This window comes from Trachurus japonicus, chromosome 4, assembly GCF_045865225.1.
Source record: "Trachurus japonicus isolate A0001 chromosome 4, Traja_1.0".
In the NCBI taxonomy this organism is placed as follows: domain Eukaryota; kingdom Metazoa; phylum Chordata; class Actinopteri; order Carangiformes; family Carangidae; genus Trachurus; species Trachurus japonicus.
In genome coordinates this window covers 4,681,261-4,694,395 of record NC_140910.1, presented here as the reverse complement: position 1 = coordinate 4,694,395, position 13,135 = coordinate 4,681,261, and the positions used below count along the sequence as shown (strand labels likewise).

The following is a 13,135-nucleotide window of genomic DNA, read 5'->3' as shown; positions in this document are numbered from 1 at the left end:
AGGGAGAGAGAGAGAGAGTGTGTGAGATAACCAGGTGAAGTTTTTTTGTTTTGTTTTGGACTAGACCCTTACTTAATGCAGTGTGTAGGCCTAGTTAGTTGCTATACTTTTGTGAGATGGGATAACCCTAACTTTTAGCTGTGTTAACCATTTAATGGGTATAATTTATTTATTAGCCCACCCAACTAATTTGACCACCAGCCGCCACTGCTATATTTTAAGCTTGTTTGTAGCGGAAGCTTCTCGAAGCTCCTCTTCCTGGTCCGTCCAAATCTCACGTGATTTGCGCCGGCGTCAGTATGCGTCAGTGCGGTTACTGCGAATCACGCGAGATTTGGACGGACCAGGAAGAGGAGCTTCGAGAAGCTTCCGCCACAAACAAGCTTAAAATATAGACTTATTTAATTTTTTTCGGGACAATTACGCAATTTGGGGCTTCAGCACAAGACGGACATTACATACGAGCATCATGGAGGTATTTGGATGTTTTTTTGTGTGTGTTTTTTTACGAAGAGCTCCGGTGTCCCTTTGCAACCGTTATATGGACATGCACTGCTATGCCGAGACCCCCTGTAACTCAGAGAAGCCACGGAGGAATCTGAAACTTCTTCCAGCCCTTAGTCAACATGAGGGTGAGTAGATAATGAGCGAAATATCATTCTAGGGTGAACTATCCCTTTAAGTCTGACGTGAGCGGAAGGAGCAAGGGATGCTGGGAAAAAGCCAAAAGACAGTCTCGTGCAGCAACGAGGCGGCCGCCCCGGGGAGTTGACGAAGAATCCCCCTTCACTTCAAGCAGGGGCGGAGTGGGGCACCGCACCGGCCCACCATCGGCCCCAACCCCCCCCCCCACACACACACACACACACACACACAATTTACATATTTCTGTGCCGCTCACCGCTCAAACAGAGCTATGTTGTCATTCCATATGGCAAAATATATGAGTGCCAGAAGCAAAAATAAATAAATAAATGTGGGTGAAACAACTTAATTGGGGGTCTGGGGGCCTCCCCCAGAATTTTTTTTATAAAGGCTACACCATTTCCCATACTCTGGTGCATTTTAACACATTGTTACTTTTATCTATAGCTAAAAAAAAAAAAGAAAAGAAAAGAAAGAAATTACATATACAGAATGTGAAAGAGCTGCAATTAGTGCCTCCCAAGCAGATTTAGCCTACTTAACACTGCTGACCATAACATTACATCCAGTCATGTTTACTCCTTTATTTCCCCCTCTCAACTACTCTACTCTGCAAATTGATTTTACTAACAGCGCGCTGCAAACGCCACGGTTTCGTTTCGGGTCTTGTCCTACTCACCAACATGCTTGCGTGCCCATGGAGAAGACAGAGTAGGCTGCTGCTGTGATGTGAGAGGCTCCGCCGGCTCAAACCGCGGTCCGCGTACCAACGCCCCCTGGCCCACTTGCAGTAAAGCACGGACTGTGTTGTCTTGCTAAAATAATATAACTTATAGATAACGTAACACACGGGCAGGACTGATAAGGTTTGCTGGGTAGCTTCCGTGAGTCGATCTGTTTTTAGCCGTAGCCGCTAGTTTAATGATAACTTTCACAGTGACAGGCTGACGCATTTCCCATGAGGCTTTGCACATTGCTACATTAGTTTAAGAACAAACAAACAAATTAAATTGCTGGTTATTAATATTTTGTGGTCATGAAAGTTCTGTAACATTGAACAGCTTCACTCCCGTCAGTCTTCACAGACAGTCCACACATGAGTTTTTTGGTTTTTTTTGACCCGGCTTGTATATAGGGCCGACCTTTTTTTGTTCGTGTAATGATTGAATACAGGCCATTATTTGATGGAATGCGGTATGCTATTATAAAGTAACTTCAAATCACATAATCACTGATAAGTGTGCGTCTCTTAGCCTCGTAAACCAGCCTCTCGCGGAAGTGCATTTCATTTCATTCCGAGGGAGAGTCTGGCCTCATCCCCATTCTAAGCGTTTGGACTGAAACCCTCAGAAGGCCGAGCCAATCAGCATCGCCCGCTGTGATTGACACTGCACGTTGGCCAATCAGGGACCGACTAGTGCAAAGCCCCGTCACTACACCAACTTGCTGATTGGCTGAATGGGGTTGTCTGTCAACGCTACTACCAAAGATATTAAACCGTCTTTGCTACTACTCCCGCCCAGCTCCCGCCCATCCCAAACGCTTAGAGGGGGGATGAGGCCAGACTCTCCCGAGAAATGAAATGAAATGCATTTCCGCGAGAGGCTGGTTTACGAGGCTATGCGTCTCTCCCCCGACCCTCCCAATACAAATCCCCACCTCTCAATAAACAGTTCCGACGTCCATGAGGCTACACTTCAGACTGGTGCGGTCAGCGGAGGGAGACTGACATAAACCGCGTTGAGGTTTTTTTTGCCCCTACTGTAAAACATTCGGGGCTTTGGCAAAAACATCCGGGGCTTGAGCCCAAGTAGCCATCCCCTAACCCCGCCCCTGCTTCGAAGCATCCTTGTAGCCTCTCAATGTTGTCACTTGTCCATTGCTTGATATCCTTAATGGCCTTATCCGCTCTCCTCACAACAGGTAAGTATGATGGTGCAAGCAGAATGGAAGCATGATCAGCAGATCCAAGAGGGGGCAGGGCAACAGATTTATATGCATTAGGAACAGAGCCATAGCATTTATCAAGGGTCTTCCCCATGTGTGTGGTGCAGGTGACATACTGATAAAAACCTTTAAGAAATTTATTGTCAACACTGCAGTGGTTAAAGTCACCAAGGACGAATTTAGGAGAGTCTGGGGAGATAAGTTCAAACCTGTTGTGTGGACATAATATGGTCAGAAGCTGCAGATGGCTTAGCTTTAGGGTGGATATACACCAAAATGAAAAAAAGCTGTGGGAATTCCCTAGGAAGATAAAAGGGACGTAGGGGAGGGGGGGCATGTGTTATTTCCATAATATTTCCCCTTTAATTAAAAAGCATTCATCAGCACCGGGACACATGCCCCCCTCCCCATGTAGCTGTATGTAGTTATGTATAATTTAGAGTTGGGAGGCCGTGAACAGTTTGATTGTGCCAGATGACCTGGCTGGAACCCTGACCTGGCCGTTGTGCACCACGCTGATGTGTTTGGGGGCATTGGGTGTCTTGGCGTGGAACACCAGAGAGTCCGTCTTCAGACCAGGGATACGGCAGGATGACAGCGCCTGGCTGTACTGCTTCATACACAGCGGCCTCCCTCCCATGTAGTCCACTGGTACTTTGTCACTACAAAACATACACTCATTAAACATGAACTCAGCCAAACTACAACATTTACAACTCAAGCTGCCTGATTCACTGGATGCTGAGGACTATTTGAAGTTATATAGAGCTGCTTCCATCTTGACTCAGCTGTAGCCTCTTTAGCTATAACACAAGTCTTGAAGGTCAGTATGTCTTCATTGGTGATGCAGTGTTTTTAAGAAACCTTTGTTACAGCTGACATTTTGAAATATGCACTTAAAGGGATAGTTCAACATTTTGGCAAATTGGCCCATTGCCATAATCCCTATACTCATAGCAGTAGGTTCATCGGTGCAAGTTGTTTTTAGAACGGCGGAGCAGAGCCGCGAGCTGCTCAGAGCTACACTACGGAGGCTAATGGGATTTCTTGGTTTCCCTCATCAAACTCATCAAATACACAATCCAACAACTCCAAAACGCTCTGGTGGACAAGTTGTGACCAGCAAATTCACCACGCTATGAGATAATAACGGAACGTAGCTCTGAACAGCTCACGGCTCTGCTCCGCCGTTCTAAAAATAGCTTGCGCTAACAAATAAAGGTAACGAACCTACTCCTAAAACTACAGGGATTACGGCAATGGGCCAATTTGCCAAAATGTTGAACTATCCCTTTAAGACAATAAGTCTTGGCTGGATACAAGAAGAGCATCAGGCCTGGATAAGACCGGTCTGTTAATGAGCTTGAGGTTAAACTCCAAGTACAGATGTCTGGAAAAATGATGACAATTTAAGGTCGGTACTCACTTATCAACCATTGCACTTGCATTCAGGAAACCTGATGCAAATTCAGCAGCAAACCTACACAGAGAAAACAAAGTAAGGACGATTTTAACAAGAACTGTATTCTGGCTCGTACAGGTCATTCACCCACAACCCAAAACCTCAACACTGATCCACAATGAACCTGATTAGATCATAGGGTTTTTCAGCCTTCAGAGAGTGGCCTGCAGGACAACACTGGGATCTGATCATGTGTATTAGTTCCTGTTCAGAGAAGTAGGAGGGATGTTGTGTGCTCTGTGTGTCTCACGAACCAATCAGACAGGGTTTATCAGGGTTGACCGCTGCCCTCCAACAAAAACATCACAGCTATAGACTATATAGACGACAGTGTTTCCTTACTGGAAAACTACAGATGCATTAATGGCAAAGGCAGTATTGTTTGTTGTGGTCACTCTCTGGTTCATTAACAACACACAAACTTCACAAACTTAAGTAAGGAAATTGTTTTACCATTGTATAAAGCTCTGGTGAGATCTCATCTTGAATTTGCTAGCTCTGTCTAGTGTCCATATAAAGTAAAATATATTGAAAAAATTGAAGCAGTTCAGAGACGAGTAACCAAATTAATTCCAGGTCTGAATGTGATGTCATATGAAGAAAGATTAAGGCACTTGAAACTGCCAACTCTTGTCTAGCCATCTCAAAGGTCATTGAAAAGGTCGTAGCAGAGCAACTAGCTGCACATCTGGATTCTAAGTCCTTTTTACATCCAATGCAGTTTGGTTTCAGAAAGAAACATTCTACTGAATCTGCTTGCTGCTACTTCCTTGAGGAAATTAAAACCAGCCTAGATCAGGGAGGAGTGGTGGGAGCAGTCTTCCTTGATCTACGCAAGGCCTTTGATACAGTAAATCACGAGGTGCTGTTACATAAATTAAAAAATTATGAACTCTCTATCAATGCACAAAATTGGGTGAAATCTTACCTAAGTGGTCGACACCAGTGTGTACGAGTGAATGGTACACTATCTCCATTTCTAGCATCCACACTGGGAGTCCCACAAGGGTCAATTTTAGGGCCACTGCTGTTTTGTTTATACATTAATGACTTGCCCTCTGTCTGTCAGGATGTTAACACTGTAATGTATGCCGATGACACTGTATTGTATACTCATGGGAAAAATGTAACAGAGGTGGCTGTGAAATTAACAAAGGCAATGAACAAGGTTAGTGATTGGTTATACAACTCATGCCTCACGTTAAATGTGGAAAAAACTGTGACCATGTTCTTTACAAATAGGTGTAAACTTAAAAGTTACCCTGATATTGTAGTAAATGGGCAAAAAATAAAACATGTAGAACAATTTAAATACCTGGGGGTAACGTTGGATCCAACACTTAGTTTTAAAGGGCATGTCAAAAAGCTGAGTAACACGTTGAAATATAATTTAGCTAATTTCAGATTAGGGTTGTTCGGTATACCGGTACTAGAGTGGTACCGGTGGTACTAACGCATTTAAAACGGTACTGCGCTTAGATGGGACCGGTACTTTCATTTTGCGCCGCCGGCAGCGGTGACGTCGCTCCGTGAAGTCGCCACATTGTAATTTGAGCCGCGGCGAGCGAGTGAGCGAGTCACAAACGAAGCAAGGTGCTTTTTTTTAAAATTACCATTACAGCGCCACCTGTCCATGTGCCTGTGTTTATGTGTGTGTGTGCGCCGCGCGGGAGAGAGAGAGACGGGCTGCTACAGACTCGTTAATTAATGCAAACACTGCTGGTTGATACGGTAAGTTTCGTTTTTACCGCGCACCACCACTGGCATGCATAGTCTCTCTCTCTCTCTCTCTCTCTCTCTGTGAGTGAGTGAGTGAACACAGCGAAGGAGCGGAGGGGGGGGATCAATTTGGTCTACGTATGGGAAACAATAGGTATGTGTGTTTGAGTAAAGTGAACGTTTGTGTTTCATTCTATAAACTACTGATGACAATTTCTCCCAAAAATTACAACTGGTCAAAATAACAAAAAAAGATGCAGTGTTTTCAGACCTCAAATAATGCAAAGAAAACAAGTTGATATTAATTTTTAAACAGACCACTAATGTTTTAATTTAGGAAGAGTTCAGAATAATATAGATGGAAATTTAATCCTGCAGCAGCAGTGACTGTTTACTGATTTAGTGATTATTTACTGGTACATATGTTATAGTTCTAAAATTTTCTATTAAAATAAAGCCAATAATGACATTTTTTGTGTTCTCTTTTTATTTGGAAAAGTACCGAAAAGTATCGAAAAACATGTTGGTACCGATACCGGTACCAAAATGTTGGTATCGTGACAACACTATTTCAGATACATAAGAAATTCTCTCACCCTTGAGGCATCAAGTACATATTTAAATGCAATGATTAAGCCCCATTTTTTGTACTGTGTTACATCCTGGTCTCAGGCATGTAAAACAGTTACAAAACCACTAGAGTTATTGTACAAAAGTAGTCTTAAGATCCATGCCAAAAAACCACGGCATTACCATCATTGCCATGTACTTGCCAAATATGATATGTTGAGCTTTGAAAACTTGATTATACACTCAAATGTTTGTCTATACTTCACAAAATTATTCATAATGCTTATGCCCCCCCTCTGAAAAAGTTTGTGACACTCTGCTCTGAAAACACAGTACGTCTAACTAGATCTGTAACGAGGGGTGAGTGTAGTATTCCTCAACGTAGAACTCAGTTTGGCAGCTCTTCTTTTTCATGTGTGGCCATGAGTCAGTGGAATGTCCTTCCCACAGAACTTATTCTATGTACAAATCCTCACACATTCTCATGCCTGTCAAAGCGCTGGTTACTAAGTAAGCAAGTTTGCACACATTGTTGAGTATTATCTGAGTGTGTGTATGTGTCTGGCTATGAGTGTGATTATTAGAGGAGGATGATTGTTATCTGTGTATTGTATGTGTATGTGTTTGAATGTGTGATGAGAGTGAGAGAGAGTGTATGTGCTGTTGGTCTCTATTGTGCACTTTATGATTTGGCGCTCTTGTTTCCCTGCTTTTATTAGTGCATTCTGTCAATTTTTTAAATATTATGGTTATTATGTCTAATTTCGATTAATCTTAATATTGTATCTGTTTAGCACTTTACCTGCCCAGGGACTACAGGCAGAAATTAGCAATTGTTGCTATAACCTGGCTCAAAGCATCTCTTCTTGTTTTACAAGATTAATGTTTTTTTTGTGCATTGTCCCTGTTTTAAATAAATAAATTCAATCAATCAATCAAATAGGAGGTATAGAGGTGACATGATTGAGGTGTATAAACTTGTACATAAAATATATGACCCCACGGTGGAGCCGGTTGTTAGTTTCTGGAATAATAGTTATGAAGTAAGAGGGAATTCCTTAAAACTCCTACCAAAAAGGTGTCGTTGTGACAAAAGAAAATATTTTTTTGCACTCAGAGCTGTAAGAGTATGGAACGAGCTTCCTGAGGATGTAGTACAGGCTCCGTCAGTGAACTCTTTTAAAAATAGACTCAATCAATGTTGGTCAAACAAGGACTTTTTATATAATTACAGGGCAAGGGTATGAATTATTTTGTTTTGTGTTTGTTTCTTTCTCTTTCTTGTTTTTGTTTTTCTTCTGTAGTTTTCTTGAGATTTTTGGGGATTATTCTGTTATATGTATTTTAGTGATTATGTATGGGTTGGTATATTTGTGTTTAATTTTTGTATATTGTTATTTATTTGAGTCTGATGTAAAGGATTTATGTCCTGTATCAGATGTTTTTCATTAAATTTCATTAAACACAAAACTTAATCTTTATTTGTCTAGATCTCAATTAGATGAGTTTCTGTCATTGTGACTCTAAGCTTCTATTGACAGAATTCATCATCAGTATCTGTGTTTATTCAGAGCAGCAGTGAGAGAACAGAGAGAAAAACTTTGCATCATAGCAATAAATAAACATTCATAGGTCCCTAGTTTACTGGCGCAGCGCAGGTGGCGCAAGGTAACGCAGCTGGTCTAATGCAAGTTTCGACCAGCGCAGCCTAGTGCAAAGTCAGATTGGAAGATTGGTAGATCGCGCTGCGCTGAGATAGGCGTGGCTGCGCAGCAGGGGGAGGCGTCACAGATTCAGCTTGGTGCAGTGGAAGTTTTGTGCGAAAATGTCCCGCTGAGGTTGCGCTGAAAGCTCGCCACCTCAAACCAGGTCTACTCTCAGCGCAGGGCGGAGCGCAGCAGGTGCAGTGGAAGTTTGGCTGACTGACGTGCAGTGCACACACGTCACCAAGACCTCACAGGCAGATCTCCACAGTTCCAGACACATTTCAATGCAATAAATATCCACAATAACCACTATTTAATGCAACTAACGGAATCAACACGTGAATTTATATCTATATAGATTGTCCCGTCACATCTGACGTCAGATCAAAGCAGAGATCAAAGGCTGTGGCACGCGTAATGGAAACTCCACCTGAATTAACACAGCAGGGACGAACTGGCACTGAAAAGCAGCTGTGGATGTCCCAAAAGCAGGACTGAGGGTGGATGACTGCATGTCGCTGCCGTGTTGAGATATGCACTCTGCCCTTGTGATGATCGCTTTATTTATTTATTTACTTATTAATTCATTAGCGGCGAGCGACCGCATCACGCAGCCGTAATGAAAAACAAAACACAAATCTTCATCTCTCTTAGTCCACCACAACATCCTCGGTATCAGATAGTCAGTATATAGCCTACTACAGTATACTCAGCATCTCTATCACAGAAAAAAAAGAGACGGACAGAGAGAGAGAGAGCGTCCTTTACGCTGATTTCATCCCGCATGGTGTTTGTTTATGTTGTGATTACACCTCTCATCTTGCTTACACAGGGTTTGAATAAATGTGAGTTTCTTTATTAGTTTATTAGTTGTTGTTTCTTACATTGGACAGGGGTTCTCAGTGTATCAGATCAAACCTGATTAAGGATATTAGTAAACTCATTATTGGTCACTCTGAGCTCGGACCTCCGGACCAAAACAGCTGTTTCCTCCTGGGAGAGGTTCGGCCTCTGGCGTCGCTGTCTCCTCCGTCCATGTCCAAGTATAAAATGACAAACTTGCAGTGCGCATCGCCCGTGGCGCAGTTCAAGGTGAGGAGAGGAGCTCATTTGATTGGTGAAGATCCGAATCGGCCTTTCTCTCCTCCTCCTGTCTCCCTCCCGCCCTCTCTCCTCCCCCTTTGCCGTTTGCGCCGGTAGGAGGGACGAGGGGAGGGCTTGCGCTGGCCTAAGTCGGACCGCGCTGCCCACCAAACTTGCGAAATGGACCTGGACACGCCTCGTTGGCGTGGCGAAGCTGCGCTGAGCTTAGACTTCGCTCGGTCTAGGAAACTAGTAGCCTCGTAAACCAGCCTCTCGCGGAAGTGCATTTCATTTCATTCCAAGGGAGAGTCTGGCCTCATCCCCATTCTAAGCGTTTGGACTGAAACCCTCAGAAGGCCGAGCCAATCAGCGTCGCCCGCTGTGATTGACACAGCACGTTGGCCAATCAGGGACCGACTGGTGCAAAGCCCCGTCACTACACCAACTTGCTGATTGGCTGAATGGGGTTGTCTGTCAACGCTACTACCAAAGATATTAAACCGTCTTTGCTACTACTCCCGCCCACCCCAAACGCTTAGAGGGGGGATGAGGCCAGACTCTCCCAAGAAATGAAATGAAATGCATTTCCGCGAGAGGCTGGTTTACGAGGCTAGGAAACTAGGGCCCAAAGTCACAATGACTCGAGCCCCCGTCTCTGGTACGAGTGAATATAAACCAGCTAGTTTCAAATAGGAAGGCTGCTCAGCCGTCAGATGTCCATACTTTTATGTATTTTATGAACCACCGTCAATTGTGGATTTTTATTCTTTGCCAAATTAGAGTTTGTTCTGTCTCACGTCTCATTTCCGTTCATTCTGGAAACAGGATGAAGCCAAAGACCACTCGGCCTCCAGAGGAGCCTTTGCCCATGCCCCAGAAACTACACTTCAACATTACACCTGAGGTCAAGAAGGACATTGAGGAGGCCAAGCAGCACATTGACAAGTGAGCCCAGTTTTAACCGTAGACTGTAAATAGAATGGACGTAGCGTCCGTGACCTCACCCATTGGTTTTGGGGAGACGTTTTTGTGACTCAAATATGGCGGCCTGAACAGCGCCATGTTGGATTGGCCGGCCGAGAACCCGCCCACTGGCCTCGAAGCAGCTGTCCACGGGCCGCTCCGGACCTGTCACTCAACGTTTCCGCGCCCTAATTGGCCAGAGTTTTAACCTAATAACAGTAAAACAGTAAAAATTCACCCCCCTCAGAGTGTGTGCGGGGGTAGAAACTTATCGATTGAGACCAAAAAACGTTCTGACACCAGGCTTTGATCATGTTTATTGAGGATGTAAAGTCGGCGATTTTAATGGAGAATGCTCCCTTCTGACACCAGCCCCCAGCGACAGCCGAGGGGATTGCAGTTTTTTGAACGCGGAAGTGAGCTTCACTTCTCAGACCGACAACTGCCCCCTTGGTCTTAACCAGTGTTAATTTCGTCAGACGAGACGAGACGAAAAATATTCGTCAACGATGGGTTTTTCATGACGAAAACGAGACGAAATCAATGCCCTTAAGCACTGACTGTGACGAAATTTACACGCATTTTTTGTTGACGAAAAAAGACGCGACGAAATCTACTTAATCAAATAAAAACTTAATAACATGTCTCTTTCTTTTTTCGTCACAGACTTTTAAATTACAATCCAAAAAGTGCCACATCACTGGATGCATGTCAGGTTTTTTCTCTGCCTCTGGCGTCGCTGTCTCCTCCGTCCATGTCAAAGTATAAAATGACAAACTTGCAGTGCGCATCACCCGCGGCGCAGTTAAAGGTGAGGAGAGGAGCTCCTTTGATTGGTGAAGATCCGAATCGGCTGTGTTAATCCCACTTCTCCTCCTCCTGTCTCCCTCCCGCCCTCTCTCCTCCCTCTTTGCCGTTTGCGCCGGTGGGAGGGACGAGGGGAGGGCTTGCGCTGGTCTAAGTCTGACTGCGCGGCCCACCAATCTTGCGAAATGGACCTAGACACACCTCGTTCGCGTGGCGAAGCTGCGCTGAGGTTAGACTTCACCCGGTCTAAGAAACTAGGGCCCATAGTTGTTAAATTCTGAAATAAAGGTCACACCCTTTCTGCCTGATTGCACATTTTCTTACTGCACATCACAGTCTCTGCACATTATGTATAGTAATGTATAGTACCGTTTACATTTTTTGTATTTATATATTTTATTTGGACATATTTTGATTGTTTTGTATACATCGTCTTGTTCTTGTCTGTCTGTGTCTTTTTGACACTTTCTGTATGAGACAAAAGTGCCAAAACAAGTTTCTGTGTGTGTAAACATACTGGCCAATAAAGCTGATTCTGATTCTGTGTGTGTGTTTACCTTATTTGTTCCTTTTTACTCCTGAAGCCCATGTGGGGAAGGACTGTGCCGGGGTTTGAAAAAACTGTCAGAGGCTTCCGTTTGTCCAGATACTCACACTTGATATACCCCTCTGTCAACTGTAAACGAAAAGGTGCAAACAAAAAGACAGGAGCGATTGAGATGTTTGTGACGTGATCTTCTCCCAGTCTGAGGGTGATATAAATTACATCTACAAGAGGTGATGACAGTAACATGCTCTGATCTCCTCCTGGATGTAACTGTATGAAGTGTTGAAGTGTAGGATGCGGTGCAGCGTGGAAACTTCAAGTTTCCGTTCTGGTTGAAATGACTGCTGGCAATGACAGTAAAAATAAATTTTCTCTACTATAGATTATATAAATACATCAAAAGTACTTGTGCTGTGTAACTTCTCTGTTAAATACGTAGGCCACTTATAAAGCTCTGAACATATAATTTTATTTTTATCCCAGTTGTTCAAAGCAAAGTTGGATTGGTACATTCCAGATAGACAAACTTTTCAAGACGACCAAATCCAGATAATGAGTGCTCTAAATGGGACTGCATATCACACTGAAGGCTGTTAGGTCTGTAAACAACAGCAGCATGGGGGTTATTTGAAAAGGGGGTGTATGTATTGTTGTGCTCTTGGTTGTTTCTTCAATGTCTTAAAAAATATACAGTACACTAGTCAAATACACTGTGAATATTTCAAACTTCAAAATTCAACTTCAAATTTCATTAAATTATCCTGTAGTTGGGGAAAAAGTTCTTCCATTGTGGAATAATCAAAAATGAACTTTATCACTGTGATGGTTTAACAATCAGGTGCAAAATATAAATCAATGTTGTTTAATTGACCAGTTTGAATTTAATTTCAATCACATTTTGTTCCTGAAATCCCCCCTGAATCCACCTAACTGGGATCAGAATAATCATGATTTTTTTGGATCAAAGTTTTCCCGATCCTACTAAATTTTTGGAACAACACAAACTGAGGGTTTGATCCAGATTAAAACCAAGACTGGATTACGTGATCTAATCTGATATCAGAATCTGTTTTTACTTTTGAACAACCCATTCTCAAGAGTTGAGCCAATCCATTATCCAAAATCCGATCAGATTACTTTTGGGCCCAGATTGTCATATAAAAAGCAAACAGATATGTTGATATATTGTTGAACTCACCCAGTTGTCAGTGTTGCTTGCTTTCCTCTCCAGGCCCCTCTGCAGTCTCTCTCCAACCCCCCCTGGTTTCAGAAAGTCCTCCATCAGCTTCTCTGTGTGTTTCAGCTCATGTGGCTCCACCATGGGCTCCAGGACGCTGAGGTAGAGCTCACAGGTCTGCTTCAGAGGGGGCACGGGCAGACTGGGCAGCGTGCTCTGCTGAGTCAGGTTTCTGCCAGCAAGAGCAGCTGCTGGTGTCACCGATGGACAAGGTTTCATCTTGCCCATCTTTGCCTGAGGGGTTACAAGAATGTATCGAAATACAAATGTCACAGCTTTTGTTTTCACTCAGTAATGTTGACTGTGCCCCAAGGGAAAACAACACACTGGATCTGTTTGCAGGTTTTTCTTTATGTCTGACCTGACACCTGAAGGAGACCATTTACAAACAAACAGATCAGGAGAAGCTGATTCATGCTTTCATTCTTAACAGTCTTCTGACTGGACAC

General features: G+C 43.5%; 1 pseudogene across 1 annotated transcript in view; it reads right to left on the bottom strand.

The window, feature by feature from the left end:
- Window positions 1-12,914, bottom strand: part of LOC146988314 (carnitine O-acetyltransferase-like) — a 31,177-nt pseudogene extending 18,263 nt beyond the window's left edge. The window contains exons 1-4 of the transcript XR_015035754.1: window positions 12,648-12,914; window positions 11,460-11,578; window positions 4,019-4,072; window positions 3,089-3,254 (exon numbers count right to left, since the gene is read on the bottom strand). The product of XR_015035754.1 is annotated as a carnitine O-acetyltransferase-like (transcript). The remainder of the gene's footprint in view (window positions 1-3,088; window positions 3,255-4,018; window positions 4,073-11,459; window positions 11,579-12,647) is intronic.
- Between the last annotated feature and the right edge of the window lie 221 nt (window positions 12,915-13,135).